We start from the raw sequence: 8,178 nt of genomic DNA, 5'->3' as shown, positions 1-8,178 counted from the left end.
CAACATTCATAAAACGCTGGTCAAGGCTATCTTGTCATTAATACATCCACCAAAACCTCATTAAGACTAGAATATGTCTAGTTGGCCCACCCTGAAGAAGGTTCTGAAGGGTGTATTCTCGAAGCTCTTCAAGATTGATTTACTGCAAAAGGTTGTATGACGAACGCATTGAGAACCATTTGAAAACTACAACAAAAGCTATTCAGCAACAATAAAAACCCTTTCCGAGCCCTTTCCCCTAGCCGCTTACTAAATCCTCTAGGAAAGCATCAATCAAGATAGAAAAGGATTTATGAATCCGATCTTATCAAAATAATTAAAATAGAAACTGATGGTATAAAAATTGTATTGAATATCCAAATTCATTACAATAGTTCTCATTATGTGGCCTAGCTTTAAGTGCCTTATTGAATGTCATGTGAAGTGTGCATGAAAACTTCGAAAAAAATAGGTCCGCTCTCGTAAAACGTCGATTTGACTAATTATTTTACATTGAATAAAATAAATTATTTTTCAGATCGAGCTAGGCCGAGAATATTTTTTTATGATTTTCGCATTTAAATGTTTGCTCATTGCAAAATTTACCAAAATATAGTTATATCCAAGAAAATATAGATAGAAAATCGAAGATTGTAAAAAAACAAGCAAACTAATTGCGGTGGCATAAAAGTTGATTTTCATGGGTCATTTGTGAAAAAGTTGTTTTGCTTTTAAGAAATCCATAACAAAATCCTTAGGTTATAAAATGGCTTTTATGAAGAAAACTTGCAGGCTGAATTGTATTTATCTAAAGCCATTTTGCTTGATCTTAACCCGTTCAGATTTATGTCAGCATTTATGGAGGCAAAGTTGCCTGCAAAAGTTAAACGTCAAAGTTTGTTTATCTTTCGATAGTTGCGCTGTTAGATTCAGCGTTCTTCCAGGAGATTATCTCCCGATGGCTTGGAAGCAGTTACTAAGAATGTGTTCACAACATTTCGCATTTCGCACAGCTGTAACCTCGATAATTCCCGAAAAGATCCCCTTCTTCCGGATGGTTCTGGAAGTGCACCATCAAACGATGCAGAAATGTACAGTTGAATTAATTTTTTCCAAGTGATGACCCTTTCACCGAATAAAATCGCAGCTATGGATCGGAAACCAACTAGTGTCCGCTAACTGACCGTTTCAGTGGTTTGCTGTCGGTACTGACACAAGTTATTCCGATCTTCATCTATTCGCAAGGTCTGGAGAAGGCTAGTCTGTTTTCAGGCTGTTTTGACAATGTTTTATGAATTTGAGGACCACGCTCACTTCTCCCTTCTCCACCAGATGCTCAGTCGTTGATTGTACCCGTTCCGCCGGACGTGCTAGTTCTGAAATCGACCTCCCTTCGGTCGTTAGCATCGCTTGAATTTTTCTTCCAACTTCGTTTATCCTTCGATATATCCTTGTCATAAATTTGGTTTTTATTCACTGTGAGGATCCATCCTTAAAATTCAATTTGTAAACAGAGGAGATTTTATGATACACTTATAAAAGCCTAAAAGGCAACAATATATGCCATTTGCTCTCATTTAAAACTTAATGGTTTTATGATTGCTTTTATAATGATGGAACAGGTTTATAGAGTATTTTATCAAGACATTAATAAAAAATTGCTAATGAAGTTTATGATTGATTTATAGAACAGTTTTATAGTGGGATTGAGAACAACTTTAAATTTAATTTTAAAACAAGACAGTTTTTGACTTCTCGACAGACTGTAAAAGGTTTTTAAAACAGCGAAAAGGTGAACTACTAAGCAGGAACGTGTTACACTGCGAAATGCTGTATTTAAACTAAATGGATTATTCATTGCCATTATAAAACCACCATAAATCAGAGTGGATACCAAATGATTGCAGAATTGTTACTTGGGAATGCTCCTCGTGTTTATTAGCGAAATTCACATCATAGATTGATTAATTGCGTAGGAAATCAGTTTGGCACGGCATTTGTGACCAGCATACACCTTCCGGTCGTATGAAACTGGTCAAAAACTGTCCACGTGGACAGACATTGAAGGATTTGGCCTACGCTCTGCTGGAGAACAGTTAAACGGTGTCTTCCTTCCGAATTCTTTCCCCGATCCGGGAACCTTGACGTTGAAGCGTGGGGTCTAGAGAGCGCGATTTAATTCCTCGATTGCGGTGTGCCGAGCAAAGCCATCTATCGCTAGAAGCGATGCGGTGCAAACTCCAATCTGCACAAAACGATCCTTGTCAAAAAGCCGGATAGATAGGAGAAATGGCTCTAATGCTGGCCTATGGATCTAAGATTGGGCCCATCGCTAAAAGTCTGCTATTCATCAATTTTATCTAGATAAACGTGTTAATGTGACAGTACTAATGGATATTTTTGATCGCTATTGAAAATTTAGTCGATTGCTGAATTTATGTATGGGCCCAAATTAGGGTCATTTAGGGTGACATTACATCCATTTCCCCTACATCTCCACACAAAAGACATTATTCACCTTACCTTTCTACGAACTTTGCACACATAATAAGTGGACCGCACGGTACTTATAACCTACAGTTTGCACTCTACAGGCTAACGGAAAGGAACACAAAATGTAACATTCAATTCGGTCTTTTAGACTCCTCACATTTTTATCTTAACATACCACGAAAACACACCGCGACACTAAGTACACTTAAGTACTCGCACTCCCGCCTCTTCCACGGTTCAAGTCAAAGTGAACGAGTAGAAGTTCCAGAACTCTCAGATGAATTCAACGGTCATCGTGGCCGGAAGTACGTAAAATTACCGAAGCAATTCAATGACCTTTCAAACGACAATTTTCATCATCTTTCTCTGTAACCATTCAATGCTACATCTCTGTCCTTATCATGCAACTTCAATATACTATCTTGCTCAAATCTATTTTCGGTTACTCTTTTATACGAGAGAACGGTTCGGATTCGAACCACGGACTTTAACGAACAGGTAGCATATTCGGTTAAAATGGAATGAATTAGCTTAACGTATTGGGAACTCGTTGGTTTTGTATGACAAGTGTAACTATATAAAAATGGACGTACGTTCCTTGCCGGTGAATACATTTATGAATTTAATAATAAAAAAAAATGAAAGTTCATGCAATATACTTAAATGTGGGAAATTAATTAGGAATTCTGTGCAAATAAATAACTAAATAAATAAATGGAAAAGGGTACTTGTTACACTGCTGGTCTAAACACCAAGAAAATCACTTCGACTCCATTTCTTTGCCAGCAGACGTCAATTAATTTTTTTAATAATCATTCAACTAGCGTTGCCAGATGTATTGCCGCTAGCAGTGAATATAGGTTTATTAACACATCGAAAGACGAAGTTTAAACCAATAACTTAGATGAGTGAATGTTCTTAATGGTGAATACATATCAAAGACTGAATAAATAAACCTAAACGGACCTTTTTATGGAACTTAAATGTTCCAATTACAAAGGTAAAAAAAAAGTTGAATTAAACACAAACAGGGGGAGTTGGCAGCATTGCATGTAGCCTGTCATTGACTTTCCCGCTCAGGGGTGTAAAAAAATGTCATACAGCGTGGCCTGGCAGTGTGAATGTTTTGTATACGATATTCTTATACACGTGCATGTGTGACGTCACATTTACTCTTGTATTGAAAAGTAAAATAATAAAAGAAATGGTAGATTTTACTCACCATACCAGTTGATATTTATGATGCATTGACTGTTTTGGCACGGTGGCGTACGCTACCAACGAATTTTACCAATATACGTTTAAAAAGTGATGATTTAGAAATACAAGGAGAAGAAGCAAAAGCAAATCGAGTTGCCTCTGAAGATCTCTAAATGGTTGGTAAAACAGATTCCCAAAATTGAAATAGTTTTGAACCATGGAGAGAAATAACAGCAAAGAATCATCAATCAGTGCCAATAGCAGTGTTCGGAAAATCACTATCAGCTTTGGGTCATCGAGTCTCCGTGAGAGAATAAACTTACGTAAATTATCCAGCTCTAAACCTTCCGCAGACGTCAATTGGTAGTGTAGTATATTCCCCAAATCTAGCAACATGGTCATTACCCGTGTTGCTGCGATGCATATTTGATAAAATAAACAAATCAAGTATCAACGTATCATGAGGGCAAAGAACTGTGGTCGCCAACTGCACATATGCTTTGTAAGCAGTTGCGATATTTATTTGTACTTTGTTCTGATCGCACGATGGCACTTCCAGGCTGCTCCAAGTAGGTCACCATGCATGCGTGTACAATTGGATAGCTGAATAAACTCACTCTTGTTTTAGCCTTCTCCAAGGGAACATTTAATTTAGAGAACAGTCCCCTTCAACGAGATACGTTACAGTAGCACGTTTATGCATTTCGTGTTAGTTCATCCACTGAAGCAAATACAACAGCAATATCACCAAATAGCGCCAAAATAAAAGGAGCGCCAAAATGCAACAGCGATTAGTACCTATTCGTTCCGTACCCTCCAACTCCAACAACCCTTTCGATGGACACCACGAAAAAACAACAAACGGTCCTTTTCAGGGTTAACAACCAACTAACAAACGCCCCTATTCAGGGCCGTTAATTCAAATACAGAAGGAGTTAAGATAATAGATTTTAGAATAATTAAAAGAACTAAGAGCAAACACCTATTTCTCTTGCCATTATCATAATGATTTAGAATTAAATGTCACAATCAAACTTTTAAAATTACAGGTATCAATAAACACTATTTTTCATCAGCTACACGGTAGCCGTCCCAAACGATCAAAAGGACACCAGGAAAAAAAAATCAAATAACGGCCAAGGGGTAAGTCGCTCAACACAGTGTGCCAGACACAATGTCTTACACCGTAGCTGAATATGTTTCACAACAACGGAGCATTTATACCACAATTTGTGACACACTGTGGAACACTTTTGACATTTGAAATTTTTGAAGTAAGAATCTGGCAGCACTGCCAAATTTTTTGTTGTTGACGACATGTTGTTTATTTCGTTACGCAAAATTCGCTAATCTTCTTTACTTGCTTTTTATCAAGTTAAAAGGGCAAAGTGGTCTACGAAAATTGTGAGGTGGAACAATGGATGAGGTAACTGATTCATTCAATAAACTGTTGACCAATGTCTCATTCCATTCTTAATTGAAGGCATATTTTTGGAGCAAACTAGAGGCCGAATATGGGACTATCAATCTCCACATCCGGAACATTTAAAAAAGCAAAACCTTGGCAGCCAGTCCTTGTCTCAACTAAACGTTGAGGCCATTCGACAAATCGAAGAAGACATGCGGAACATGGCAGACAGCTTACGCGCAGAAGCTGTAGTTGGTGAAACTCCCCTTCCCCAGTAGAGAAGTGATTTGGCTAATCTGATGCAGAAGAAAGGAATTAAGTATTTCCTCAACACCAAGAACAGAACTGCTATCAGCATCGAGCTCTACGAAGAAGATGCTGAAGAGCGCTCTCGCTCATTATACGACAAAATAATGCTTCACTTCGCTTCACAGTAAGTATAATCATAATATTAATTTAAAATACTCTCATATGAACTGTCTTTAACCAGGGCTATAAAGGATAAAAACTACGAAGAATTACTGGAGCAGCTCAAAAATATTGATGTAAAAGTTTTTTCTAACGGCTGTGGAAAATTTCGAGCAGAGGCTTTTTGTCCTATTTGCCAAATGGATGGGAAAATATCGAAGCTATCATTTTCTATGGATGACAGAGGAAACTGGCATATTTACAGTTTAACCCGACATAGCAACACCATGCTTTTTCAAATGCCAGAATGTTCACTGCGGAAACGACGTCGAACAGATACTGCGTCAATGACATCGAATGTAACAAGTCGCACTCCTGATGCAGCGCAGTTCAAAAGCCTTATTCATGATGATAAAGAAACGTCATTGGAAACTCCAAATATTTCTATCAGATCTGCCTCACACAACGATTCTGATTTCATATCTTGTGACCCATTGAGTTTTCCAGATAATGAGATGACAAATATTTCGAGTGGCTCGAGAGAACAACAATCAGATCAAGAGCTGGAGAATATAGAAGAAGAAAGGATTGATGATGAACATGATGGTATTTTTTTTAATACGCATTCGAGTAAACGAACTGATTCTGTGAGCGGCCTTGTTGCACCATTTAACAGCAAAGGAATGCCAATACTTGATCATTTCAAGGCTTCAACAGCGGAAAAAATGATCAATGATCTGAAAAATTACCCAGTTGGAGAATACTTATATATTGTAATGGCCACTCCAATGGTCGCAGGCTCATCTCCGTTTTGGGTCCTGACAACAGTGCAGTGACAACAAATTAACGCATCTCCAAGTTAAACAGCGCTGGGGACACGTAGAGGCTGAACTCAAAAAAGCTGGAGTAAAAGTTGTAGCACATGCATCAGATGGTGATCCACGACTATTACGGGCCATGAAGGAAAGGACACGTCTTTCTCCCCAGTTGCACGCACATTGTATGGTTCATACTTCATAGCAAATATGAATGACGAAGTAGTTTGCATCCAGGATACGATACATCTTGTGAACAAGCTTCGGCACGCTCTGCTAAATCCAAAAAAGCACATGGTTATCGAACACCTGATTCAAGTAGTTCCAGATTGTTACGGAACAGCTGTGTATTTGAAGCTAATGCGGTTGATATATATCTCCTTTGTCGAGGAGGTTATTTCACCGACCGAAAGAATATGTAAAATATGGTTTGTTTAGCAGGTAGGGGAAAAGTTGGCTTTGGCAATACGTTAACCTATTATCGTCAGGGGGGTAAAAAAAAGTCCTAGAGCATTCAAATTTGGTCAATAATTGCTCTGAAACACAATGTATCCACATGCTAAAATTGAGCTCTCAAGGACGTTGTTTACCCCCTGACGATAATAGGTTAAAGTATTGCCGAAGCCAACTTTTCCCCTACCTAACGCAACATTTCAATATTAAACCTTTATTTTATTTTATAGGACTGCTTTGTTCTTCATTCAAGCATGGCGTTAGCAATGTCTGGACTCAAATAACAGTATTCAACACTGTACAACTTCAAACGTATACTGGTGTTTAGAATTAAACGCACATGAATTGGTTCACTTTCTGGTAAACTGTCGTGAAAATAATGCACATGATCAGTTTTTAGTTCAAAACTTAAACAGTCAGCCTTGTGAGACGTATTTTCGAGAGCTACGCTCAATGACTACCATCAATCATACAGCACTTTACTATGAAGGATGTTGAACAAAGGATGCAACGAGTACAAATGAAGCTACTGATAGCCCACCGTAGAAAAGATACGCTCTGCTTCCCCAGTCTTCGCAAACAAGTCTTCAAATTATTGGCAGCCTCATCATACGATCTGCCAAATGATGACCAGATAGCACAATTGATCAAAATAGCCAAGCACAAAGCAACTGAGCTTCTTATTTCGGTTGTATTTCATGAAGATAAAGTTAACTACACGAACAGCTTGTTCATACGAAATCCTAACATCCACCCTGAGTTCGAATTTGTTAATATCAAAAACATGTACGATGATAGCACAGATGGTAATCATGCAGATTAATCCAGACGTAGAAGTAAAAATTAAAATTTAACTATCATTATTTATAGCTACCAATTGTGACCAACCCGTATTGAACGACTCATGTGCAACAAATGAAGAGGTTATCATTGAGTGTGCAGAGAAATTTTTTCCAAAAACTGGAGGAGAATCATCCTCAAGCGTTGCAAAACCAAAAGGAACAAAAACATATTTAAAATCAAACGTATTACAGGAAAAGTAGTTAACATCACGAAGTCAAAAATGCTTTGGCTTTTGTCTTCTGGACGCTTCAGAAGGAAAAACGATCGTTTGCAACGCTTCCATTGCATTCAGACAGTACCGAAGACACGTAATAATGAAAAGGGAATTGTCCATTAATTATGTCACATTAAAGGAAAAAACACAAATCCATCCCTTGTGACGTTTATTGTATGGAAGTTCAAAAATTCGCCATGGATCATCACTATTTTCAGTTATTACCACATGGTCACAACCCGAAACAACTTTCCCATAAAGCACTATTGATCTTATCGTTTCTTAACCGCATTCTTACATGTACTATTTTTTTTTTGTTCCGGAGCCGTCTTGCTGCAGCGTCTAAGATTGATTTTGTACTTGCA

General features: G+C 37.9%; 1 pseudogene; it reads left to right on the top strand.

The window, feature by feature from the left end:
- The first annotated feature begins 6,003 nt into the window (after positions 1-6,003).
- LOC135701679 (uncharacterized) lies at positions 6,004-7,579 on the top strand (annotated as a pseudogene).
- Positions 7,580-8,178: the final 599 nt, after the last annotated feature.

This window comes from Ochlerotatus camptorhynchus, unplaced genomic scaffold, assembly GCF_037179485.1.
Source record: "Ochlerotatus camptorhynchus isolate MF236.1 unplaced genomic scaffold, CSIRO-AGI_Acam_v1.1 ptg000172l, whole genome shotgun sequence".
Taxonomy (NCBI): domain Eukaryota; kingdom Metazoa; phylum Arthropoda; class Insecta; order Diptera; family Culicidae; genus Ochlerotatus; species Ochlerotatus camptorhynchus.
Note: the sequence above shows the minus strand (reverse complement) of the source record. Positions and strands in the feature narration are given on the sequence as shown.